This window comes from Elephantulus edwardii, unplaced genomic scaffold (genome assembly GCF_000299155.1).
Source record: "Elephantulus edwardii isolate Elephantulus edwardi_28Jun2011 unplaced genomic scaffold, EleEdw1.0 scaffold00030, whole genome shotgun sequence".
NCBI lineage: Eukaryota > Metazoa > Chordata > Mammalia > Macroscelidea > Macroscelididae > Elephantulus > Elephantulus edwardii.
In genome coordinates, this window is record NW_006399780.1 from 7,525,320 (window position 1) to 7,552,868 (window position 27,549).

At 42.7% G+C, this 27,549-nt stretch overlaps 1 protein-coding gene and 1 pseudogene across 1 annotated transcript in view; one reads left to right on the forward strand and one right to left on the reverse strand.

The window, feature by feature from the left end:
- The window catches only part of SH3RF3 (SH3 domain containing ring finger 3), a 588,334-nt gene that overhangs the window by 156,071 nt on the left and 404,714 nt on the right, over positions 1 to 27,549 (reverse strand). The gene's annotated exons all lie outside the window — the stretch shown is intronic.
- LOC102867655 lies at positions 8,825 to 9,262 on the forward strand (annotated as a pseudogene).

Genomic DNA, 27,549 nt, shown 5'->3' on the forward strand with positions numbered 1-27,549 from the left:
GTGCCCCTTTGTGGGGATATACCTGAAGTTGGGGAGCTTGAAAGAAGGAGACACGCCATGGGGTTTGTGGGACCATCATCAGTCGAAATGGAAAAGAGCTGACAGAGAAGTAAGGATGTGCCCACCCTACACACCAACAAGGCTACTCTTAATGCAGTCCCCCAGAAACATTTCCTCCCCTGGAACCAGAGACATGGACCAGAATGTTCAGGGCAGCATGGCTTGTAACAGTCATCAACAACTATGCAGTTGTTAGGAGACAATTTCAACTCAAAGTGACACCATGTGACAGAATACAACAGCCCCATAACGTTTCCTAGGCTCTTAACAAGGAGTCTTAGTGCAATGGTTACATGCTTAGCTGATAATAAAGTGGTTGATGGTTCAAACCCACCAGTGGCTCTGTGAGAGAAAGATGTGGCTATTTGCTTTTGTTATGATTACAACCTTGGAAACTTATAGGGCTACTACTTGTCCTAGGGGGCCACTATGAGTCCAAATCACTTTGATGAAAAATAACTTTGGGTTTTTGGAAATCATTGCAGGGTGCAGAATGCTAGTCCTTTCTTCCATGGAGCTGCTGGATGAGTTCAAATTGCCAACCATTCATTTAGCAGCTGAGTGCTTAACTTTGCACCACCAAGGCTCCTTCCAACAACTAACGATTGCATGTGTTGTCCATCTATATTGTTGTTGTGTACCATCGAATCAGATCTGACCCATAACTGACCTCTAGTGCGTTTTCAGATGCAGTTAATGGCACAGAGGGACACTGCCCATCTTTTCTCCTGCAGAACAGCTGGTGGATTTCAACTGGTTGCCTTCAAGATTGCAGTGCAGCTTCTCACCCGTAGAGCACCAGAGCTCTCAGACACTGAAGAAGAGATTGTATGTAATGCTGAGCTAGAGTAGGGCGAATAAATACATTGTGGTGAAGAGAAATGAGCCTCAACATAGGGTAATCTCCGAAGTGTAATGTCAAACCAGAAGAAGGGAGACACCAAGGAACACAATGACTCATATGATCCTCGTGTATGAAGTTCAAAACTCATTTTGTTATTTTATGGGATGCATGCATACATAAACAAAATGAAAACTAAGGAAAAGACCATCACAAAATGTGCACGATGGTGACCCCCCTCTAGGGACAAGATCGAGAGGGTGTGGGAAGGGTCACAAGACATATGGGCACGGTAAGCCTTCCTTTGAAGCATTTTTTAATTAGAAACTGATTCGTACCATGCGCTCCAAAACTTTCCAAATACTCAGTCTACAAGCATGAGTCTTTGAGATCCTGCACTCTGATGACACACTTCTACACCCTTAGCAAATCACTCCTTGATCCTGGGATAGTCATTGAAAACAAATCGAACAGAGGATAAGAAAATGAAAACACAGATAATCTGGGTTCAGATCTATCTACAGCTTCACCAGAGTGACGGTGGCCCTTGCCTTCTTGTCCCCACTACACTTGCCGCAGCTTCCGGGCCCCAGCCTGCATGTGGCCTGGTTTCTGCTCCTGACACAGAACCAGATCTCTGATAAGGCTTTGATTTTTAACAGCTTAATTTTAAATGATTCTGAGCCTTAAGGGATTAGTGAAGGTTTGGCAGGAGTGAGAGCCTTAGACAGTGATAAAAATAAGGAAGGGGTAGGGGCAGAGGATGTCAAGCTCCAGCTGCTTATGAGTAAAAGAAATTGTAAATGCAGCCCTCGGACAGAAAGCTCTTCTTATCAGTACAATCAGGGGGTGGAAATCTCTGCTCTAACTTCAAAGCCGAATCCAGCTCAGTTCTGCCACCGAGCTTTGCGCATCTGTGCGCCGCGCCACTCTGTTCCTGGACAAGGCTTTGGCTGTAATAAAGGCAGCTTTCCATCACCATCTGGTGCTGTCTTTTTAAATGACTCCGAATCAGACAAACCCCAGGGCTCCGTCCAAGCAGGTGCACAAGGCAGGCTGGGAAAATCTACCAGTGACCCCAAAGATGCAGGCAGCTTGATGCTCAGGTTCACTGACACTAGCCATGACATCAGGCATGATGTTTAACTTAACAAAACAGAAAACCACAAGCATTGAGTGCGATTCACGTAGGTAGGACTGATGGGCAGGGATGTAGGTAAAGCAGTATGGTTGAAAATGGAATTTACCAAAGTGAGGGCAAACAAGTATGCCCCACGGAAGGTGAAAATGGCTCTGCCGGATACTGTCATAGTGAACACATGACATTATTTCCCAAACCATGTTGTTAGGTACCATCAAGTTGACTACGACTCATTCACAACCCTGTGAACAACAGACATGAACCTTGTTCTGTCCTGTGCCATCCTCACCAACTCTGATATGTTCAAACCCATTTTATAGTCTCTGTATAGCCACCTTGTTGAAGATAGGTCCTCTCTCTCCCTGGCTCTCCACCTTTCTCAGCGTGATGTCTTTTTCCAAGGCCTGGCCCCTCTTGACAACATACTCAAATTATGAGAGGCCAAGTTTCATCATCCTTGCTCCAAGGGCTACAATACAAAGAATGAACTTTATGGTAAAGCATGGATTTTAGTTAGTAACAGTGTATCAACAAATGCACTGGTGTGTCAAAAAAAGTACTACAGGAATGCAAGGAGTTAGTAAGAGTGTAATTGTGGGTGGGGAACCCAGTATGATCTGGGCACATTTTCTGTGTATACGTACACCTGCTCTAAAAAGTGCACATAAAAAAAAAGTAATATCTAGTTCACTACAGTCTCACCTTTTTCTCATAACATTGATAATACAAAAGAGTATTAAAAACACCATGGACTGCCAAAAGAACACACAAATCTGTTTGGGAGAAAGTGCTCTGTAGAGGGAAGGATACTCCCCCGAGGGACTAAGTGCTTCTTAGAGGTAAAACTTTGTCTCATACATTTTAGATATGTTGGCAGGAGGAGCCAGTCTTTGGAAAGGACACTATGCTGGAAAAAGTGGAGGGACAGTGGAAAAAGAGGAAGACTTTCAACAAGAGGGACTGACATATTGCTCGGAACAATGGCTTGAGAACAGCAGCAAATGTGAGGATGGCCCAGGATAGGGCAGGGTTTGTATTTTTTTGTTCCTGGGGTCATTATGCATGGTAGTTGACTCGGGGGCAGCCAACAATTAAAACCAAGCAAAAAGTTAAAGAAACATGTGCCAAGGAGCTCACGAGAGTACCTTACCCTTGGTGCCCAGAGCTGTGTGGACATCTTTCTGGTGCCACTTCAGCCACCCTGCTTATCAGTGCCCTGGAAGGGTAGCAGCAAGCGCTCCGTATAGGCTTTACAATAGTGACCTGCATGTTCACTTCTCAATACTCTGGCCTTTGCTGGTTAGAAGCCCAGTGTCAGCATCCGGCTAAGGTGCCGCCTGTCACAGCTCCCGATTCTAAATTGATAGGCTGCTCCTGGACACCAGAGACCCCTTTGCTGCATGTTAAGGGCCCCTAAGTAACCGGGAATCAGGCCATATTATTGTACTGTTGGGATTAATAAGAGGGAACAAAAGAGGGGGTCTGTGGGTTGGTAGGCTGTTCGAGGATGCCAACTTGCTCTCTTTGACACAGCAGGGCCCACTAAAGACCCTGAAAGGAAACATCTCCTCATTTTAATTTTTAATACGAGTCCAGATAACACTGTCATCACCCCAAGGAGCAATGAAGTGAGAATGTTTTATTCATTACAAGCTACTACTGTGTTACATGACAGTGTAAATAAGACTCTTACGAACTTGCTCCTGAAAGTAAATTTCAGAATAAAACATTTATACGGCCTGATTCTTCTGACTCCTAGTACCATAAGGAACAACAAAACAGCACGCAGGGTCAAAGGATCCCTCTACACATTCCCTTCATTCCCTCCCATAGAAGGTTTGATTGCAATGCTCCAGGAGCCACCATTGACCAGGCTGAAGGAGGAGAGAGAAGGATCACAGCTCTCGGTGCAAGCAAGAGCAGGAGAGGCTGGTCCTCTTCAAGCCAAAACTCTCTCAAGGGGAGTGCATGCTTTCCTTCTCTGATATTGAATGAGGTCACCCTAGCTCCTAGAGTGAACACATGAAAGAGATGCAAACAGATGGTTTTGTTCCTGAGAGAGGAAACTGGGTATGCTTTTTGGGCTACATAAACTTTTCCAGTTCTCTTGGTCAGCGCTTGTCACTATCCAGCTGACACACTTGGAGTGACTCTATGAACAACAGATTGAAACCTTGCCCTATTCGGCGCCATCCTGACAGTCTCCATCACCCTCAAGCTAAGTCCTGCAGTCACTATGCCAATCCATCTCAATGAGGGTCTTCCTCTCTTTTACTGATCCTTTACTTTTCTAAGCATGATGGCATCTCCTGACAACATGTCCAAAGGATGTCAGCCCTTGTTGCTGTTGAGTCCCACAGAGTTGGAACCAACCCACAGCCGACCCTCCAGCACATTTTCAGAAGCAGTTAGTCACACGGGAGGAGATTGCCTACACTTCTCCCACAGAGCAGCTGTTGGCGTGAACCACATGCCTTCAAAATTGCAGCACAGCTTCTTGTCACTAGGCCACCAGAACTCCCTTAGCCCTTAAGAAAGCTTATTCACCACCTACCATGGAAATTGCAAAGATCCAAACTCACCTTGATTTCTGCCCACTGCCCATGTTTCTTCTTTCAGGTCCTCTAGGTTTGCTTTTGCACTACTGAACTCTTTAGCTACTCTAGGTCAGCTGAAAAGGCCACTTCTCTCCTTGCAGGCCAAATCTGACAGCTGTCAGCACTTGTCTTTGTAATTAAATTTTATTGGGTCATGGTCACAGCCATTCACTTATTATTATCTGGGACAAAGAAGAGAAAGATTTTGCAATCTGTACTTGTAAAGATTACAGCCAAATAAAACCCCTGGAACATCTCTACTGTTACATATGTGGTTGCTAATGACTAGAGAGGGCTACATTGCATCTAACAACCTAACAACAACAGGGCTTTACTTTAAACTTTACAAAGGCAGAGTAGAGTGCCTGCAATAGAGACTATGTAGGTTGCAAAGCCTAAAATATTTACTATCTAGCCCTTTATAGTAAAAAAAAAAATAAAAATGAAAAATGTGTCAGACTCTTGCACTAGGTGGTCTATAATGAGAGAATGAACTTTCAATTTCCCAGCCAACAGCTGGGACCAAAAAGCTTAAAAAGGCAGCATGATAACCTTACTATGGAGAATTTGAAAGGAAATTAAAAAGAAGGGTAAGGGGTTTTAATCATGGATAAAACTGCTCTAGTTTGGGAATGAAAATCTCATAATATAAAAGAAGAAAGGAGATGTTTGTAAACATGATTACAGAATCTATTTATTACCTATACAGGACTAGAAGCTTAAACTTTGAACTAATAGACTTAGCCCTTGAACCTTTCTTTGACTGGAAGGAGTCACAGATAAGTATCTAATCATAACTCTCCTCTCATGGTTTGTTTTTCCCCTTACAAGAACCAGTTTTCTCAGTAGTCTTTGATTGTAGGAAATGGTCAGTAGCTAATACTAATACAGACACCAATGCCCTGAATCACTCCCTAAGATCAACTGACATTTTTATCTGACTTTGTAACAGAAAGTATAATAATCTATATTCAAATTACTTGCTTATTCTACTTTAACACAGACACAACCACCTATTTAAACAGAAGTTGTAGGAAAGAGGGGTTTTAAAAAATACTATGAGTTGGAATCAACTCAGCGACATCTAAAACAAGAACAACAATGGCGATACTCTCTTTACTGTGACATTACAAAAGCACAGTTGAGTAGTGGCACTTGAGAAGCTATGGCCTGTAAAACCCCAACTATTTATATATTTACATATATATATATATATATACATATATGTAAATATATAATGTATATTAAGTATACACACACACACATATATATATAAATATATATAAAGTTTACTTTGTGCTAGAGGTTTCAAGGAAGAGCAAGGTACAGTCTCTACTTCAAAGAACCTCCCAAGCCAGTGGCACACACAGATGATGAAGGAATAAGACTACAATGACTATGTTATATAGTATTTTATGAAATAATTCCTTAGTGTTGCTTAGGATAGTAGAGTTTAGTGGATGGATGAGGGGTAGTGGTGAAGGAATAGAGAGATTCAACGGGGATTTCAAAATACAGGGTAATAATAGGTATAGATAAATGTTGTTGTTGTTATGTACTATAGAGTTGTTTGCGACTCATAGCGACCCTATGTACAACAGACTTATACCCTGCTCTATCATGTGTCAATCTTATTGTCTCTGGCACACCTTCCGCCATTACCCACAGAAACTGAATCAATCCATCTCATTGAGGGTCTTCCTCTCTTGTTCTATCCTCCCCAAAAAGATATCCCTCTCCAAGGACTGGTCCCTCCTGGCAATATGTCCAAAGTGTGTCAGATGAAGTGTGTGCTTCAGAATCCTTGCTTCCAAGGAGCAGCCTGGTTTCATCCTCTCTAGGATGAACATGTTTGTTCTCTTAGCGGTCCATGGTATATTCAATACTTTACTCCAGCACCACAGTTCAAAGGTATCAATTCTTCTTCTATCGTCCCTAGTCATTGCCTAGATCTAGTATCAATTAATATATAAAATACAAAGTATATGAATGATTGTATGAAACACAATAAAAATGAAAAATCTGTACATGAATGAAACACAAGGTATATGAATTACTGTCTGTGAACCAATAAAAAAAAAAAACACAAAAAACCCCTCCCAGGTTCAGAGGCAGGAAATGGGAATTTTGGCACTGTAAACAAAGAAGTAGAGAGCACAAGGTGTCCTTTGGACCAGAGATTCCTTTGTGAGGAGGAAAGCTAGAGCAGACAACCAGCAGCAGCAGTAGCAGGGGTGGTACACACTAGTGTGAGACAGAAACGACAACATTCACTTTGTCTTACTGGTGGAGTGGGGTCAGGGACCACTGCCTAATTGACAGCACTAAAGGATCCATGAGACACAACTCAGCAAGGCTGAAGATAAGAGAGTCTGTTAGCATGCCTGAAAAGGTATCCCGACTGAAGTCTTATATTCTGTTTCCAAGCTGAACTGTAACTTAATTAATGGACTTCATAATTGTTGGGGGCAGGGGAAGACTACAATGGCATACTACAACCAGCATTTCATGTATAAACTTTCAATGGGATGTCAGAGTCTGAGAAGATTGATGGGAATCCTCCCCTCCTGCAATTTATAGCCTCCAAAACCTTGCTGAAAGGTTAGTTAGGAAGCAGTTCCATTTCTATGACAATGAGTTGAGTTAATGAAAAATATAAGAGCCCTAGTGACATAGTCAATAATATGTAGGGTCACTATCCAAAAAGTCATGATGTTTGACTACACCATGTATTCTGTGGGAGAAAGATAAGCAGTCTTCTCCTGTGACTGAGAGTCTCTCTGAGTCAGAGCCAACTCCACGGCACTGAGTATTTTGTTTGATTTACAAGCATTGCATGAAGGGTCTAATTTTTCCACGTGCATGCATGTACTTGTTAGCCTCCATCAGGCAATGAATAAAGAGGACTGAAGGAGGATCAATATCTGTGAATTGTAGTGTTTCCTTTAAAATCTTTTTTTAATTGATATTTTGAAAAAAATTAACAAAAAACTTGGATTTCCATTCATTCATTGTTGCACATTTTCCTCCCTTCCCCCAGTTCGCTTTTCCTTTAAAAATATTCTTTCATTTTTGCAGAATTTTCTCCCTCTCCCCATTCCCCAGTCTACTTTGCTATGCACCTCTTATTTTGAACTATTGTCATGCAAATAATACCTAATTGTTTATTTTTGATAGTTTTTTCCTTATCTATTTCAATGCAGTGTTCATTATTTGTCCCCTCTTTTCTGAGTTTTTCCTCAGCCCCAATGTCAGTCCTGTTTTATAACAGTGGCATTATGCAGTATTTGTCCTTTTATGACAGAGATATTTCACTCAGCATAATGTCCTCCAGAGTCACTAATTTTGTATAATATTTCATGAGTTCCCTGTTTTTCAGGGCTGCATAGTACTTCATCATGTGACTATCTCATGGCTTATCTATCCATTCGTTTGTTGATGGGCATTTGGGTTGCTTACATCTCTTTGTTATTGTGAACAATGCAGTAATAAATATGGGAGTGCAGAACTGTAGTGTTGGAGAAGGGTATTGAACATCCCATAAACTGCCAAAAGAGTACATTCATCTTGAATGAAGTACAACCAGGGTGTTCCTTAGAGGTAAGGATGGTAAAAATTTGCTACACATACTTTGGGCATGTCAGGAAAGACCAGTATTTGGAAAAAGACATCAAATGGGAAAAGTGGAGGGCCAGAAAAGGAGGCCCTCTACAAGACGGATTGACATAATAACTGTAACAAGAGCCTTGAATATATCAGAGATGGTGAGGACGGTGCAGAATAGGGCAGGGTTCAAATCTGTTGTTCAAGGACTACTATGAGCTATAGTCAACTTGAAGGCAACCAACAACAATGACAATATGATGCTGGAAATGAAATGGCTTCTTGTCATAGTTTTGTTTTAGTTTTCATATCCTCAATAACTAATAATGTGGAGCATTCTTTTATATATTTATTTATAATTTATATATTGTCTTCAGTGAGAGGTCTACTCAGGATCTTTTCCCACTTATTAATTGGGTTGTATATCTTTTTATTGTTGAGCTGTAGGTGTTTTATCTATCTATCTATCTATCTCTATCTATCTATCTATCTATCTATCTATCTATCTATCTATCCATCTATCATCTCTCTCTCTATATATATATATCTTAAACCCTCAAGATCAAATTACATATTCTTTCTATGAAGATGGTGCCGAAAATGAAGGAAGAAGCCCTTGCCCCTCTCAAAACTGAAGCTAAAGCAAAAGATTTAAAGGCCAAAAAGGTAGTCTTGAAAGGCAGCCACAAAAAAAGATCCGCAAGGCACCCACCTTCCAGCAGCCTTAGGTGCTGAGATTCCAAAGGCAGCCCAAACACCCCCAGAATCAAGCTTGACCACTATGCAGTCATCAAGTTTTCCCTGACCACTGAGTCAGCCATGAAGAAGATAGATGATAATAACACACTTGTGCTCACTGTGGATGTAAAGGCCAACAAGCACCAAATCAGCCAAGCTGTAAAGAAGCGCTATGCCACTGATGTGGCCAAGGTGAACACTTCGATTAGGCCTGACGGAAAGAAGGCCTATCCTCCTGACTATGATGCTTTGGATGTTGCCAAGAAAATTGGAATCATCTAAATTGAGTCCAGCTGTCTAATTCTAAATACAAATTTTTCTCACACACACAAAAAGAGATCAGATTATATCAGATAAATGGTTCCTAAATATTTTCTCTCATTTTATAAGTGCACTCTTGATAAGTCTCTTGGTACACAAAAATTTATTTTGTAGAAGTCCAATTTATTTATTTTGCATTTTATTGCTTAAGAATGCATTTTTTAAAAAATGATCTTGATGTTTTACCTGTATTTTTTAAGAACTTTATTGTTTTCATCCTTATATTGAGGCAACTGTTCAATTTCTGTGTTAATTATGCATAGTAGAATGTATGAGTTCAACATTACTCTTTTACATGTTATCCGTGCACTATTTATTGAAAAGGCTACTCTTTCCCAATAGAATCACCTTGGCCTCCTTGTTAAAATCAACTAGCCATAGATATATGGGTTTATTTTTGTGTTTTAATTTTGAAGTTCAATTCCATTGGTCTACTTGTCCAACCTTATACCAGAACCTTTGTGATTATTGTATCTTTATAGTTTTGAAATCAGGATTGTGAGACTTCCACCTCTGTTCTTTGTCCAGAATGGTTTTGCTAAGTCCATCTAAGGCTTTCTGATTTGCATATCAATTTGAGGAAAGGCTTTTCTATTTCTTTCTTTTTTTTAATTTTAATTTTTTTGGCTTTTCCATTTCTTAAACAAATCTTTTATATCGCTATTAGTATTTCATGAAACAACATATGATTAAGAGCCAATGGTGATGAAGGAGGAAGTCCACACTGCTCTGAAGGAATTGGAAAACAACAAGTCCCAGGAATTGATGGCATACCAACTGACATATTTCAACAAACAGATGCTCCCCTGGATGCGCTCATAAAGTTGTACAAAGAAATCTGGAGGAAAACCATCTGGCCAACTGACCGAAAGATATCTATATATATTCCCATTCCAAAAAATGGTGATCCGACAGAGTGGAAATTATTGAACAATGTAATTAATATCACATGGAGGCAAGATCCTGCTGAAAATGATCCAACAATGACTGGAACAACATATCAACAAAGAACTGCCAGATGTGCATGCTGGTTTTGCAAGAGGCCCCGTGATATTAGGAACATTATAGCCAATGTTAAATGGATCTTACTTAGCTGAAAGCAGAGAGTACCAGAGGAATGTCTATCTGTGTTTCATTGACTATGCAAAGGCCTTTGACTGTCTGTATCACAATAAACTGTGGCTACCTCTGGGAAGAATGGGAATCCCAGAACATCTGACTGTGCTTATGCGAAACCTATACGTGGACAAGGAAGCAGTCATCAGAACAGAGCAAGGAAACACTTGCATAGTTCAAAATCAGAAAAGGTATAGGCCAGGGATACACCCTATCTCCATACTTTTTCAATCTATATGCAGAACAGATTATCCAAGAGGCTGGGCTCTATGAGGAGGAATATGGCATCAGGATTGGAGGAAGACTCATCAAAAATCTGCATTATGCAGATGATACAACTTTCTTTGCCAAAAGTTAGGAGGCCATGAGGCATTTGCTGCAGGTCATGGACTGCAGCCTTCAGTATGGAATGAAGCTCAACATCAAGAAAATAAAGATTTTCACCACTGGGCCAATAGGCAGCATCATGCTAGACAATGAAGAGATTGAGACTGTTAACAGCTTCAGCTTGCTTGGTTCCACAATCAACACTCTTGACACCAGTAGCCAAGAAATCAAAAGATGAATTGCATTGGGAAAATCTGTTGTCAGAGGTCTCTTCAGAGTGCTGAAGAACAACGATGTCAGTCTAGAGGCTACGGTGTGCCTGATATAGGCCACGGTCTTCACAATTGCTTGCTATGCATCAGAGAGCTGGATAATGATTAAGGATGACTGAAGAAGAATTGATGCCATTTGAGTTGTGGTGCTGGATAAGAGTATTGATTATCCCATTGGCTAGTAGGAGAACAAACAGGTTTTTCGTGGAGAGGGTAAAACTGCTTCTTGGACTTAAGGACTTTGAAGCTTTGTCTCATATACTTTGGGTATGTTAGTTACAAGGAGGGACAAGTCCTTGGAGAGGAACATCATGCCTCAAGGAGTGGAGGGACAGTTCAGGAAAGGAAGACTCTGGATGAAATGGATTGACTTAATGATTGGGGTAATGGGGGTAAGAGTGTCAGAGAAAAAAAGCAGTTGGCTCAGGATAGAGCAGGGTTCAGAGCTGTTGTACACAGGGTTGCTATGAGTCACAAGTGACTCAACAGCACACAACAGGATAGAGCAGGGTTCAGAGCTGTTGTACACAGGGTTGCTATGAGTCACAAGTGACTCAACAGCACACAACACCAACAACATTAGTATTTTTACAAGGGTAATGTTGAGACAAAGATTCTCACCATTGGAACAATTGGCACCATCAGGGTGGATGGTGAAGAGATTGAGATTGTTCACAGCTTTAGTCTGCTTGGCTCCACAATCAACACTCTTGGCACCAGCAGCCAGGAAATTAAAAGGCGCATTGCCATGGGAAAGTCTGCTGTTAGGGACCCCTCTGATGTACTGAAGAGCAATGGTGTGTTTCTGGAGACTATGGTGCGTCTGGTACAGGCCATGGTCTTTGCAATCACTTGTCATGCGTCAGAGAGCTGGACAATGATCAGGGAGGATAGAAGGAGAATTGATGCTTTTGAGCTGTGGTGCTGGAGAAGAGTGCTGAGGGTACCATGGGCTGCTAACAAAACAAACAGATTCATCCCGGAGAGGGTTAAACTGGGCTGCTCCTTGGAGGCAAGGATTCTGAGACTTCGTCTGACATATTTTAGTCATGTTGTAAGGAGGGACCGGTCCTTGGAGAGGAACATCATGCTTGGGAGGGTGGAGGGACGGCACAGGAGGGGAAGGCCCTCTGGGAGGTGGATTGATTCGGTGACTGGGACAATTGGGATGAGTGTGTTGGAGACAATGTGATTGGCACAGGACAGAGCAGAGTTTAGAGATATTGTACATAAGGTCGCTACGAGTCGCAAGCGACTCGACGGCACACAACAACAACAACAACAACAACAATGTTGAGTCTGCAGCGTGGAAGCAGGAGCGGCATCCACTTCAGAAATGGCTTGCCTGTGGAAACTCTATACGAACAGTGCTCAGGCCTCCCATTCATGGGGTCACTATGAGTCATCTATGATGCGACGGCACCTAACAACGTTATTGATGACATATGATGACATAGAGAGAGCTACGTTGGCCTAGTGGACAGAAAGTTATGCTACCAAGCCCAAGGTGGGTGATTTTAATCTGTGGCTCTCGGGCCGAGTTCAAATTGTTTTCCTGTCAAACACTCTTCTAGGTGGTGTAGCACTAGTCTGTGCATTGCTATACAGATGTAACTTGTGATTGCTGTGATGCTGAACACTGGGACACTGATGTGCCAATCATGGTAATGGGTACCCATGGTGGACAGTGTTTGCTGGAGCTTCCCAACTAAAACAAGGCTGGAAGCAGGAGTGGCATCCACTTCCGAAATGGCTTGCCTCCGGAAATTCTATGAATGGACAGCGCTCAGGGCTCTTGTTCATAGGGTCGCGATGAGTCGTCTACAACTCGACGGCACCTAACAACAACAACAACAACAACAACAACGTTGAATCTGCAGATTGCATTTTGGTAATTTGACATGTTAACAATATTAAGTCTCCCAGTCCTGAAGAAGGGAAGTCTTTAAGTCTTTTAAAGTCCTTTCATAAAGGCTACAGAATTGAAACAAGGAAAATCTTTAGGTTTTTTATCATTCTCTTGTCCAGGAAAAACTTGGCACCAAAGACCTGAGGAGGCATGAAATATACTGGAGGAAGCAGATTTCAGTGACTCTTAATATCATTTTCTGCCCTACCTCTTGAATACTAACTCAGAGCTTTAATGGCGCTTTCTTTGTACTGTTTCCGTGGCATTCCCACTCACTACTCTCTGTGGGAAAGATTTTGTATCCTTTCCCCTATACCTATTCAATCTGTTTGCTGAGAAAATAATTCAAGAAGCTGGACTCCATTAATAAAAATGTCACATCATGATTAGAGGAAGATTATTCAACAACCTGCCTTAAATAGATGGCACAACCTTGTCTGCAGAAAGTGAAGAAGCCCTGAAGCACTTACTGTAGATCAAAGATTAAAGCCTCCAATATGGGTTATCACTCAACATCAAGAAAGCAAACATCCTCACCACAGGACAAATAGGCAACATCACAATAGATGGATAAAAGTTTGAAATTGTCAATAATTTTGCTTTACTTGGATCTACAATCAACATCCGTGAAGCAGCAGTCAAGAAATAAAAAACATGTTGTCTTGGGGAAATCTGTTGTCAGGGACCTCTCCAAACTGCCAAAGAGCAAGGATGTGCATTTAAAGACTAGGATGCACCTGATCCAAGCCAAGATATTTTAAATTGTTTAATATATATGTGAAAGTTGAATAAGGACGACAGAAGAGCCGAGGCCTTTGAACTGTGGTGTTGGTGAAAAGTCCTGACTATCCGGATCATTGCCAAGAGAACAAACAAATCGGTCTTGAAGGAAATGCAGCCAGAGTGCTCCTTAGAGGTAAGGATGCTGAAACTCTGTCTCACTTACTTTGGGCATATTCTCAGGAAGAACCAATCCTTGGAGAGAGAGATGCTGGGAAAGGTGGAGGGTCAGAGAAAGAGAGACAGAAAGGCCCTCGATAAGACGGATTGACACAGTGACGACCACAATGGGCTTGAGCATGACAGAGATTGTGAAGAGGTTCAAGGACAGGGCCAAGTTCAGATCTGTTGGTACATGGTTGCCGTGAGTTGTAGCTGACTCAACAGCACTTGACAACAACAACCCTCTGAGGCATGGACTTATTTTCACGTCTCCTGGTAGCCCACGTGAGTCTTAGAGGTTAGCATCCATTCTTAACACTTGTTTGCATCTAGCAAAGATGCATATTTAGCATTAATGTGATGAATAATAAATCTGAGAGGAAGGAATGAGAAGCATTCCATCTTGTTTTACATCTCTGGAGCCAGTATATTCCTACCTAGAACTCTGGGGAATTTGCCAAGTGCCAATGAAATGCCATTGACCTTCCCTGGCTCCCTCCCTCCCTTCCTTCCTCCCTCCCTCCCTTCCTTCTTCAGTTGGTTAAAACACAGAGGCCAAGAAAGAAATCTATGGATCTGGTTCTCATCTCACTGGAACAGCAAAAGAAAGACAGTCAGTATCTGATGTTACTGATGAAAAGCTTGACAGTCAATTGAAACAGAGCAAAGACATAAGGTCAAAGGCGACTGAGGGGTTCTCCGCTCACACCTTAAAGGAAATGGTTAGTAAGTCATAAAGATACAGCTATTTCTAGATTTGTGGAGTGAAGTTTTTCTTGCACAAGATGCTCACAATGGGATTTTAAAAATATAATCCTGGACTCAGGTGAGATATATTTATCTCTCTCTCTCTCTCTCTCTATCTATCTATCTTTATACGGCACAATAATTACATCTATGTAACTTTCTGGAAAAGCTAAAAATAAGCCCAGGTGCTCCTCCACCCACATATGCTGTCCTTTGCAGGTGAGTGCCATCATCAGCAGAGCCCCAGGCTTTGTACTGGACCCAGGGGGGTGCGGAGCTGATAAGCAGCTGACTAAATGAGTCTCGAAACTGCCAGGGCCTGGAGAAATGAAGTCATATTTCAGTAGCTTCAGCTTTCCCCTCCTGCACTTCCTCCAGCTTTGTGCATCCGTCCTGTGGCAGAGATAAGACACTGCAAACAAAAAGAGCTGCACTTAAAAAGAAAAACGCAGGCCACCTCCTATGGTTGGGTGGTGATGAATTTTAAAGATGCCCCGAGAGCTTTCTAAGGGGACTTCTAATTTACTTCTCAGGCCCAGGGAAGACATTTGAGAAATACTTTCTTTTGATGTTCTTCTCACTGAATCAAGCACTTCTCCTTTCATTGATTTTGAAGGACATTTTCCTAATCTCAAGGGCTTTTGTTTGTTTATTGGAAGTTGATTTGTAAACCATTGTGCTCTTTGAAGTTGAGACATACACTGATGTCTTGGTGAAAGAGCACACTTTTTCATAGGTGGACAAAGTACATAATTGTGTTACAGCCTGGTCAGTTAATACACACACCTCCAGGGTCAAGACTGAGGGAGTCACTCTCTTACACATGGTGCAGCTGTCAACCCTTCAGATATTCTATGCCCAGTGAAGTAAAATGCTACAGTCTTGTGACATCCTCATGGTCAATTAGTTGACCAGATCATTGTGAAATGTAGGGTTTTCACTGGCTAATTGTTTGGCAGTAGATGGCCAGGCCTTTCTTCCTAGTCCATCCTATCCTGGAAGTTCCACTGAAATCTGTTCAGCATCCTGGCAACACACAAACTTCCACTGACAGATGGGTGGCTGTCTGACCTGAAAACTGAACCAGAGTCTCCAATTTTGAAACTCACCAATTCTGCAGTCATTCTTGGTTGTTTTCTTTTAAATTGTTTTTTTAAATTTTACTTTTTTATAGAGATTTCAATGAAAGCTGGATTTCCATTCATATTGCTGCACATTTTCCTCCCTGACCACCCCTCCCCCCCAGTTCACTTTTCTCTTTGAAAAGAAAAAAAAATTCTTCCAATGTTATACACCCTCCCCGCTCATCCTACCCCAGTCCACTTTACTATTCAGCTCTTATTCTGGACTCTTGTCATACAAATAATACCTAATCATATATCCCTTTTTAAAAGTTCTCTCCATTTGTTTCAACGCAGTGTCCATTATTTATTCCCTCTTTTCTTAGTTCCCCCCCAAATCCGATTTCAGTCCTGTTTTATAACAGTGGCATTATGCAGTATTTGTCCTTTAGTGACCGAGGTATTTTACTCAGCATAATGTCCTCCAGGATCACCCATTTTGTAGAATATTTCATGAGTTCCTTGTTTTTCAATGCAGCATAGTATTCCATTGTGTGAATACACCACGGCTTCTCTATCCATTCATTTATTGATGGGCACTTGAGTTGTTTTCAAGCCTTTGCTATTGTGAACAAAGCAAGCAATAAACATAGGTGTGCATATATCTGCTTGGGTGGCAGTTCTGGTTTCTTTAGGGTACATTCCCAGTAGTGGAATTGCTGGGTCAAATAGTATTTCTATTTCCAACTTTTTTAGAAAACACCATACAGCCTTCCATAGTGATTGTACCATTTTACACTCCCACCAACAGTGAATAAGGGTTCCAGTTTTTCCAAAACCTCGCCACCATTTGTCGTTTGCTCCTGTGTTGAATTTTGCTATTGTTACTGGGGTGAGATGATATCTCACAGTTGTTTTGATCTACAGTCAGCGAGTTTGTGTGATGATGGAAATACATACATTCATTCTCATAAAGTCAATGTGCTCCATCCATGAAATTCAAGAACAAATACTGTATAAACAACATACTCATTCTTGATTGATTTAATTTCTTAGAAGTATCAGTTCTTCCTTTGCAGTCCTCTTTCAGCAGTCATTATTAACACTCTAGCATTTTCTTGACCTCTGTTTTAAGCCATTAAAGAAATACAAACATACCCCAATACACTGGGGAAAGTGGAATCATCAGGGCCCTTTATCAATATTGGACCCTCTCTCCCCGCCCTCCTTCAAGTTAGGTGGGGCTGCATGATTTGCTTCAGCAATTGAAACATGAGCAGAAATGACTTGTGGTATTTCTATATGGCACTAGTTGCCACATTTCCTACGGCTGCTACTATAACTAGAAATGTTCTAGGCTGGGCTTTGCAAGTGTTTTTGATAAAGTTCCCAACCAAACCGCACTCAGTACTCAGGTAAAGTCCAGTAGAGGTCAGAGTAGCTCTTCTTAGTGACTTGTCCAATAAAGACTTGGGAGCCAGATGGCTTTATCTTAAAATGGAATAGAACATCCAGCCTACAATATGAAGACAGGGACAGAAGAGACATTGTAGTTTCCAATCGCCTCCCCCTAGTAAAAATGCTTGTCATGTTTGCTTCTGTATCTTTAACCAGACTGTCACATGGTCCCAGCATAACTGCTGGGGAATATGGAGCAGCACAGAAGTACTAGACAGATACCAAGAGGCCAGTCACATCCTGCCCTCCACCATCCCTATTGTTCGTGTCAAGTATCCCTCACTAAGACTGCAAAAATTCATTTTTAACTGCCTACATCTTGAGTCTCCTTGAATCCATTAGTAGTAAATCAGATCTTTCTACAAATACTTCTGAAGTTTCCTCTACTGCTTTAGGATAAACTCTAAGCACCTTAGCTTGGCCTACACAACCCTTCCTAATATGACCCCTAATTGACCTACTCTAGTACTCTGTTGATAGAAATCAGATAACTGCAGTCCCCAAACGGTTTAGTTCAGGTTCACCTCTCACCAGGACTCCATGTGTCAGCTGATTCTTTTGCTCACTCCCTCCTGTCTACCCGCTTCCCTTCTCATGCCCCTCAGCTCGGCCACTGTGCTCTTCATTGAACATCCAAACACAAACCCATATGGAAAAGGTCTGCTCACTTTTCATGACCCATTCAAACACAATGTCTGTGACCAGGCTACATTTTCAGCAACCAAATTAGTGTCTCCTTTGTTTTTATGACTGCAGGACTTTTTACATCTCTCTCTCTCTTTAATGAAGCTTATTGTTGAACTGGACTTTGAGGTCCCAGAAGGCAGAAATTAGGTCTCATTCATATCTCTATCTTGTTGCCTGGCCCATAGGGAGGGTTCAACATGCCTGGAATATTTTTTCTGGTGGTCAGTGTCACCCATTTTAGCAGTATTAAGTATTGAATAGTCTTACCCATAAAACATCATGGCACCTGAAAGGCTATATGGCAATCTTCACCAGAATGGCTTCAGCCATTTACTGACTCCCCACGGACCCCAGATCTCCATAAATGAGATACAGAGCAGGACCCAGCTGCTAGGTGTCCAGTTAGGGGACTCCCAGTGGTGTGTGGTCAGGCCGAGCCTCAGATGGTCCATTCTGCTCCCATTTGCATCCTTATGAATTATTTCTCACACTATTGGAGGGGTCAGAGGGTCAGCTCAGTTGCTCGTGAATAATGAAGTAGCACTCATGTGTCAGCTTTCTGGTGGAGGATAGGAGGTTATCCAAGGAGAGGAGGGGGAGAATATTCACCAGCCTCCACTTTCAGACATCAGGTATCCTCTTATAGAGATAATGCCACTTAGAGAATTTGAGCAATGAATGGAATAAAGAAGAGGAAATAGGCTTGCTGTTGTTGTTAGGTGTCGTCAAGTCAAGTATGACCCATAGTGACCCTATGAACAACAGATCTGAACTCTGTCCTATCCTGTGCCATCCTCACACTTTAGAGAGACCATTGTGGCAGTCACCACGTGACTGGTCGAAGATCTTCCTCTTCTTTGTCAACCCTTTACCTTTTCAAGCATCATGTCCTCTCCAAGGAACAGCCCCTTCTAGCAACATGTCCGAAGTATGCAAGGCAAAGCCTCATCATCTTTGCCTCCAAAGAGCACTCTGACTGTGTCCTCTCTAAGACATATTTGGGGGGGAGGGCTGGGCGGGGAGAAAAGTGCAGCAATGAATGAATGGAAATCCAAAATCTCTGTAAATGTTCATTAAAACTATTTTAAAAAAAAAAGACGTATTTGTGTGTTCTTTTGGCTGCTCATGGGATGTTCAGTGCTCTTCTCCAACACCACAGCACAGAAGCATCAATTTTTATGTCATCCTATTCACTGTCCAGCTCTCAAATGCATAGCTAGAGATTGGAAAGACCATGGCCTAAATCAGACACACCTTAGTCCTCAAACTAACATCATTACTCCTCAAAACTTTGGAGAGGTCCCTAATTGCAGACTTTCTCAATACAATACATCCCCTGATTTCCTGACTGCTGGTACTAAGTGTACCAAGGAAAACAGACTTGAGGAAGAAGGAAAATAATTATGCTCTTTGGTTTATTTTGACACTGAAGTACCTCTTCAAGTGGAGACATCAGGTAGTTGTTAGGTGCCGTGAGTAAACCACAACTCATAGTGACACTATGAACAACAAACCAAAACCTTGCCCTATTACATGCCATCCTCATGATCTCAGCCACGTTCAAGCCTATTACTGTTACAATAACTGTGTCAATCCATCTCACTGAGGGTCTTCCTCTATTTCACTGGCCCTCCACTTTTCTAAGCAATCAAGTAATAGGGAGAAAAAAAATCTAATAATTTAGTAAAGATATTAAGAGGTCAGAATTTAGACCCTTTAGATTGTAGTGGTGGCTGGAGTTATGAGAATGAATGAGTGTGTATAAGATGGGAATAGAAAAGGACCACGAATCTAGCCCAGCTGAGTATCAATATTCATGAAAGATAGTGGATCTACTCTAAGAGGGGGAACAAAAGTGTGCAGAACTGAAGATAAAGGCACAGAAGCAAAAGATATTCAGTTAAGGGTTTTAGTAAATGTTGCAGTGATAACAAGAAAGAAGAAGAAGGAGCAAAGGATGCCAGGCCTGGACATTAGTGACCTTTGCCAGGGCAGTTGCAGTAGTAGAAATTAGGTAAAGGCTTGCAAAGAGCTGAGTGCATCTAATGTAACAAAGAGACAAAGCAATGACGGGGATTTTTGCACCAACCCTGGGATCAGATAAAACAAGGTGGAGAAGGGTAGATCCTTTCCTACCTCCTCCTGCTCTGTTAGTTTCTGGGGCTGCATCTCCATAGTCTCCTTGTGGTCCCCGGGGTTCTGCTATAGAGAAGCAGGAGGGCCCTAGGCTGAGGCATTTCCTCCTTCTCACTGACTGAGTTGGCAGCCCCCACCCTGAGCATCAGAAACCTTCCTGCCAGTCCCACATTTTATGAAGGAAGAAGAGAAAATGAAAACACAAACCCAGTGCTGATTAAAGGAGACTCTGTGCATCAGAGTAAAACTGCCATACTGGGTTCTCAATAACTGTGCTATTTCAGAAGCAGATCTAGGTCTTTCTTCTGAGGTGCCGCTGGATGAACTTGAACCTTCAACATTTTGGTTAGTAGCCAAAAGCATTAACTGTACCTTCAGGGATGGTTTCTCCTGCTAAAGAACTCTTTCCCTAGGCTCTCGACTTTTAGAACAGATCCCTGAAGTTCTAGGTCTAGAACCTACGGAGTTTTCTGATGTGGTTCTCTGATGCACAAGAATCCATAGAGACCCAGGCTGCTCTTCCAGGGAATATCCCATAAGGAGGAAAGGGAGGGTACTAATTCCACAGTCTCCTCAAATTTTCTACCTTCCCTGTCACAAGACACGTCCAAGATGCTGGGCGTCAGGAAAGACAGTGAGCAGCCTCCTTCCAGCTTGCTAACCTCTGGTTGAAAGCAGTGCTTAACAATCTACTCTACAGAAGAACCGCCTGGGAGCTATCAAACACTCCAGTAGGGCCCATGAGGGTATTTTCCAGCAAATATTTATTTGCTCCTCCCCTGACAGCCACAAGAGGGGTGCACTTCCCTTCTCATTGATATTGGCCTTTTTCATGTTATTCGTTTTGCTCAATGGGAAATGGGCAGAAATGGCACTTGCCTTATTCCACCATGAGCAGCTCATACCATTGGGAGCCTCTGCCCTTCATTAGAATTCAAAATGAGCCACACAGACCAGACCAGAGGCTGCCCTAGAGCCTGGAGCCCAGTGCCCAAGGAAGGAATCTCAACTCTTGTTCTGTGCACACTGAGGCTATAACGAAAGGCAGGATAATCCATCATGCTCCTCTCTCTCCCCATGTAGATTCTGATTTCATTGATATGGGAAGGGCCCTGGGACTGTAACGATTTAAAGGGCTCCTCAGATACTAGTAGCCAGGATTGATAGTGCTGGCCTACAACAATGCTGAAAGGCCTTTGTTTATATATCCCCCTTAAGACTCTGGGCCTCTCAGGAACAGGGACGGAGTCTGAGCTGCTTTGCTTTTTTGGCACCTAGCAAGTGGCTGGCACAAGGAGGCCATGAAAAAATAGTGGAAACAAAAATAAAAATAATACTTAACTTTGGAGGTACTGGAGAGCATTATGCTGAGTGAATTAACTCAGTCCCACAAGGATAAATATTGTACAAAACTACTACCGTAGAATAAGGATCCAAGAGGGGTGGGGGAGGGGACAAGCAGAGGGATGAGGATGTGCAGGGAGTGGGGGCATTAATCATGGGGTTGTACCATTTGATGGCGGGTGAGGGAAATGGAAAGAATCTGTTCTCAAAAACTATTATCTTTTAATTTTTAAATAAACAAGTGTACAATAAAAAAAAAAACAATAGAGCAAAAGAAACCTTTCAATTTTTTCCCTTTGGAGCCCAGTGGATGGGAAGGAAAATGCTATATTGATGATCAACATTACTAATTTCAACAATGACAGTCTGAGGAAATGCCTTACCCTAGACACACTAAGAGAGCTCAAGCATGCATTGTGGCAAAGCTTGGACCATGAAAGAAGGGCTCTGTGAGGTGGTCCAGTGGGTCATCTCTAGTCTACATTTTAATATGCTCCTTTCTTGATTTTGAACCATGCAGTGTTTACTTACTCTATTTTGATGACTGCTCCTGGTCCAAGTATAGGTTTCCTATGAGCACAATAAAGTGTTCTGGGATTCCCATTCTTCTCAAGATTAGCCACAATTTATTGTTATCCACACAGTCAAATGCTTTCGCACATTCCATGAAGCACAGATAGACACTCCTCTGTAACTCTTTGCTTTCAGCCAAGGGCCATCTGACATTGGTGATAAATATCATCAGTGCCATGGCTTCTTCTAAATCTGGCTTATATTTCTGTAGGTCTCTGTAGATATGATGTTATCTAGTTGCTTTTGGATAATCTTCAGCAGGCTCTTACTTGTGTGTGATATTAGTGATACTGTTTGATAATTTCCACACACTTTTGGGTCACCTCTTTTTTTGAAATTGGAATAAATATGGATCTCTTCTAGTTAGCTAGCCAGGTAGTTGTCCTCTAGATTTCTTGGCACAATCTGGTGAGTCTACCCAGGGCAGCATCTGTTTGTTGTCTATCTCAGTCTTTTCTTCCTCCTTTGGGCATGATGCCAGGAGGGATCAGTCCTTGGAGAAGGACATCATGCTTGGAAGGATGGGGGCAGACAGAGTAGGAGAGAAACACCCCGGATAAGATGGATTGACACAGTTACTGAGGTTATGGGGGCAGGTGGGTTAGAGACAGTGAGACTGACTCATGATCAGGTGGAGTTCAGAGCTGTTGTATATAGATAGGGTTGCTATGAGTTGCAGACAACTAAATGTCACATAACAACAACAACAACAACAACAACAACAAGGTTTTCAGTGGATAGTTTTTCAGAAGCTGAGCACCTGTTGTTGTAGTTAGGTGCTGTCAAGATAAGTATGTCTCATAGTGACCTTATTACCAGGTGACCTGAATCCTGTCCTATCATGTGCCATCCTCACCATCTCTGAATCCTACCCTATCATGTGCCATCCTCACCATCTCTGAATCCTGTCCTATCATGTGCCATCCTCACCATCTCTGAATCCTGCCCTATCATGTGCCATCCTCACCATCTCTGAATCCTGCCCTATCATGTGCCATCCTCACCATCTCTGACACACTTCAGCCAATTGTTACAGCCACTGTGTCAGTCCATCTGGTTGAGGCTCTTCCTCTCTTTTGCTGATTCTCCACTATTACAAGCATTATGTCCCTTTCCAGGAATAGCCTTGGCTAGCTACATGTCCAAAGTATGAGAGACAGAGCTTTGCCAACCTTGACTCTAAGGAGAATCCTGGCTGGACCTTCTCTGAAGATACATCTGTTTGTTCTTTTCAAAGTCCATGGGATATTCAATATTATTCTTCAATACCACAACTCAGACACATCCATTATTCTGTTATCCTGATTCATTTTCCAAATCTCAGACGTACCACCCATCTTCATGGTCAGTAATCAAGTGCTTAACTTTTCAACCTACCTCCCCCACCCTAACCAGGACTCCAGTCTCAGTCTCACTCACTCCTGTATCTATTATCAGTTCTTTAGCACTCATTACTGTGCCAAACCAGAGACAGACAGAACCTTGGAGCTGAGAACATGACAGAAATAGACCAAGTGCCCGAGCTCTGGCATCTCAGAACTGGTGATTCATTCGCTGATCAGCAGAAAGAACAATCACAGTCAACACGAAATCAGCACTGACTGAAGAAGAGCCAAGCCTCGTTCTTAGGAGTCGACAGCGAGCTGCTCATTTTACCCTCACGACACACCTGTGAGGGACAGCGGTTGGGGGCTGCTGCCATTTAACAGACAAGGTGATTGGGGCCCTGAGAGGAGAGGTTAAGCATCTTTCCCAGGATTGCTTGGGGCAAGAATAATTTGTGAACCCCAGTAGTGTGGGTCCAGATGCCAACCTCTTAACAGCACCTCTCAGTGCCAGGTTAGGAAACAAAGGCTTAAAGAGCTTAAAGAACTCTCCTATGGTGGCACAAACAGCAAGACAGGAGCCTGGACTAGATTCCAGGGCAAAAGCCCAAGCTGTCTGCCCACATTTATTATACCTGGTTTCATCTAAAAGAGAAGGGCAGGTGACAGACCTTTACGGAGCACTCCAATCTGCACAAACACACACAACCAGAGAAAGCGCAACCGGGGTGTTCCTCAGAGGCAAGGACATGGTGTATCTCACACATATTTGGGCATGCTGGAAGGAGGGGCCAGACCTAGGAGAAAGACGTCATGCTTAGTAAAGTGCAGAGGCCGCAAAAGAGAGAAAGCCCTTCAACCAGATGGACTGACTCAGCGACTGCGCCAGTGAGTTCAGGTGTGGTGGAGACAATGAGGAGGCCACAGGACGAGGTGCAGATCTGCGGTCACAGGGTCACTGTGGGCTGTGGTTGACTTGATGGTGTCTAACAGCAACAACAGCAACCTGCAGGGACTCACCTGGCATTTTCCTATACTGTCTTCTTTGACCAAGTCACTCACTCCTATGGAGGAGGTATAATTCTTTCCATCTTATAGAGTAGGAAATACAGAGGGAATTAAGTAACATCTACAGCTTGAACTCATGCCATGCTGGTCCTAACAACGCAGGGGGAGGGCACAGGGCAGGGAGGGGAGGCAGTGGCACCGGGACTGAGTATATCCTCAGGGCTTTAGTTTCCTCATCTACAAAATTGGAATAATTATCTTTTTTTAACTTGCTTTTTTTTTTACTGTGTTATTCCATTTATATGTTCTTTTGTTCTCACTTTCAATTTTTGCTTTTACCTTTTTAAATTTCTTCTTTATGTTTTTTTTTTTCCAAAGGAACCTTCCCTATTATCTGAGTGAACATTTAGAAGCCTACTTTTCTAACTGGATGGTGAGATGTGTTACTTAAGGGAGAAGGCTTGAGACATAGTAAGAAGCAAAGACAGACAAGGAAAGTAAAGTGGAGAGAAAGAGGAAGAGTAGAGGCATGAGGAGCACAAGGTTCCACAGTGGTGGAAGCCGACAAGTGGGTGCAGATGAGCCAGTTACAGACACAGCACTGGAGAGCCAGCTCTGAGGAACAAGAAGGCCAGACAGACTGTGACGTGTTGGTCAGAGGGCACCTCTCACCCCTGCTCTGAGGTGACCCTGTGATCTTTTAGGATGGGCTCTGCTAGTAGAGTGACTGTATGGGGACAGAGGTCCCTTGAGATTCCAGTCATAACAATGCTCAATACATTCTGTCTAAGAGGTAGGGAAATGTCTACTGTGTCCTAGAACTGTTTGTTGCTATAGAAATCATAGTTCCCACATTTCCTTTCTATTTTAAAGAAGCACAAAGAAAAAGAGAGAGGAGTCAATTCAATTGAAGATTCCTCCAACTAAGCTTTATCCATGTATCTGCTTACCTGCCATCCACGGTTCCACCCATAGCAGATGGGTGAATTAGCTATGGATGCTTTTTGTGTGTACTGTCTATGTATAGAAGTGTTTGCTTTAGACTTACTTCATCTTATTCCGCAAGATTTTAGAATCAAGCAAATGAAATAGTAGCAAGAGTATTTCATATTTCTGCAACCCTTTCCAGCTTACAAGCATCTGTACACACAGTCCTCCTAGGAAGTGTCACCATCAAAGCCAAGGTTACACATGTGTGTCAGCTGAAGCCACCTACTCAACATCATCACACAGGCCAGTTTGACTGGGGAGCTGAGACAATCCCCAGCACAAAATCACCCCTTCTCCACCTCAGCTGGCAGATCTTCCCATACAGAGAAGGCTCATGATTTGGAACTTCCTACAGAACTCAATATAGAGCTCACTGAGGGATCAGTGACCGTCAACGATGACAATCCCATCAATTCTTCAAAAGAAAGCATGTGTGGGGCATATGACCCATGGTCTTGTAAATCCTCTGTTCTTGTGGCCTGAGAAGATCTGGATGTTTAGGTTAAAGTGTAAACAGATGTGGGAACACATGTGGGATCGGAGCTGGTGTGGCGTGTGGATGACTGTACATCACATACCCATCTTCCTTCCTCATCTCAGGAGGCCAAGAGTCAATCTTTGCAGTTGATGGGTTCTGTGTTATAAGCTGAATGGACATAAGGAGCTCCTTAGGAGCCCTAGGTGTGTCAGGGAGGACTGCTTGCTGCCTAGTCCTTCAGTCCTGGGGGGAAACGTGTGGGCACTAGCACTCCAGGGACAATTAGGCCAGCAGACAGTTCAAATCCACCAGCTGCTCCCTGAGAGAAAGATGAGCAATGCCCATGGAATTTACAGCCACTGAAACCCCAATGGAGGGTCAGCTATGAGTTAATTCTGACTAACAATGAGCTGAGTGAGTTTTGAGACTACAGCATCTCCTGTAATAATGCTAAACTGACACACAGTAGCTAATACCCTTATCGCGTGGCAAAGATGCTAGTTTTCTCCAAGTAGATGTCCATGAAGACCAAGCCCAGCCCACTAACAACAGAATTATCTTGAAACTCATAAGTCCAATTGCTGTAAAATGAATTTACTTCATCATAGCTACCATGGAATGCAAATCCTCATGGAACAAAATGGATATTAAGACAATAAAAGAAATCAATTCTCTTGTGGCTGTCTGTAGCACACAACAGAACTGCTGAGCCTGGGAGAAGATCTATCCTCTTCTCTGGGGTAAAGGCATATTCCACAGGGGAAGGACAGCCTGGTCCAAGAGAAGGAAGGCAATCTAGGTCCTGACATCCACATGTGCAGAAGAGCAAGCAAAGGGGAGCACGAGGGTATGTGCCTCCCTGGGGCACAGCAACACTCCTCTTGTCCACTAACTCACCTGCATTCCTCCTTTTCCAAAACCCCTAGGCACATATAGGAAGGATGAGTCTTGGGCTTAATGCCCACAAAGTACACATTACAAAAACCAGCTAACCATGGAGGGTGGACACTGGCTTCCTAGAGTCTAACCTGATAGACTGGCTAGGAATACAGTGATTCCCCTTTTTCTTCTTACTTCTTCACACTATTATTGGAAAATCACCTCCAATTACATTTAGGTGAGCTCTCCTGCTGCAGGAGGAAGGAGGTAAAAGATGTGGTCCCACACCAACTTCTCAAACTCTAACTCACTCACCTACCTAGAAGTAAGAACTCATTTGACCCAAAGGAGCAAACAGATACATAGATTGTAAATTACAAAACCCCAGAGCCTCTGGTCTAGAATCCACTGCTGTTCTACAATTGCCACTAATAAACAAGGAAGCTCTGAGCCGTGTTCTTCATAGTGTACTTGTTCTATACTTTCCTGCTCAGCACCTCCATATCATGATGAGAGCAGACTGTAAGTGACACAGGAAAGACTTCAACACAAAGAATAAGCAAGGCTGGTCCTTGGAGTCACCAGTTTCCTTGCTTTTATCCCAGTTTAGATTGTGTAAGCCTGTTGGTAACAGAACCCATCTAGAACACTATTGGGTCATGGGTGCTTCTCAGAAGAACTGAGAAACTCAGTAAGAGCTTGAGGCAACTAAGCCAAGGTCAGGCGGGTGGGATTTTAGAAGAATCAGAACGTTAGTCTCAAATTGGAGGTAAGAAGGGGGAAAAGTGACTTCCTCATTATTTAAGATCTTACGAAGGATACAGGTAGTAGAAGGAGTTGCACGGGGAGAGAAAGCACGTAGAGGTCACAGTGCCAACAGAAGCATTGCATCAGCATGGCTGAAAAGCTTTCAGGACGCCATCTAGACCATTCAAACCTGCTTCTTCAGACTGCTGAGAAAGAGGGAGTGTGTGTGTGTGTGTGTGTGTGTGTGTG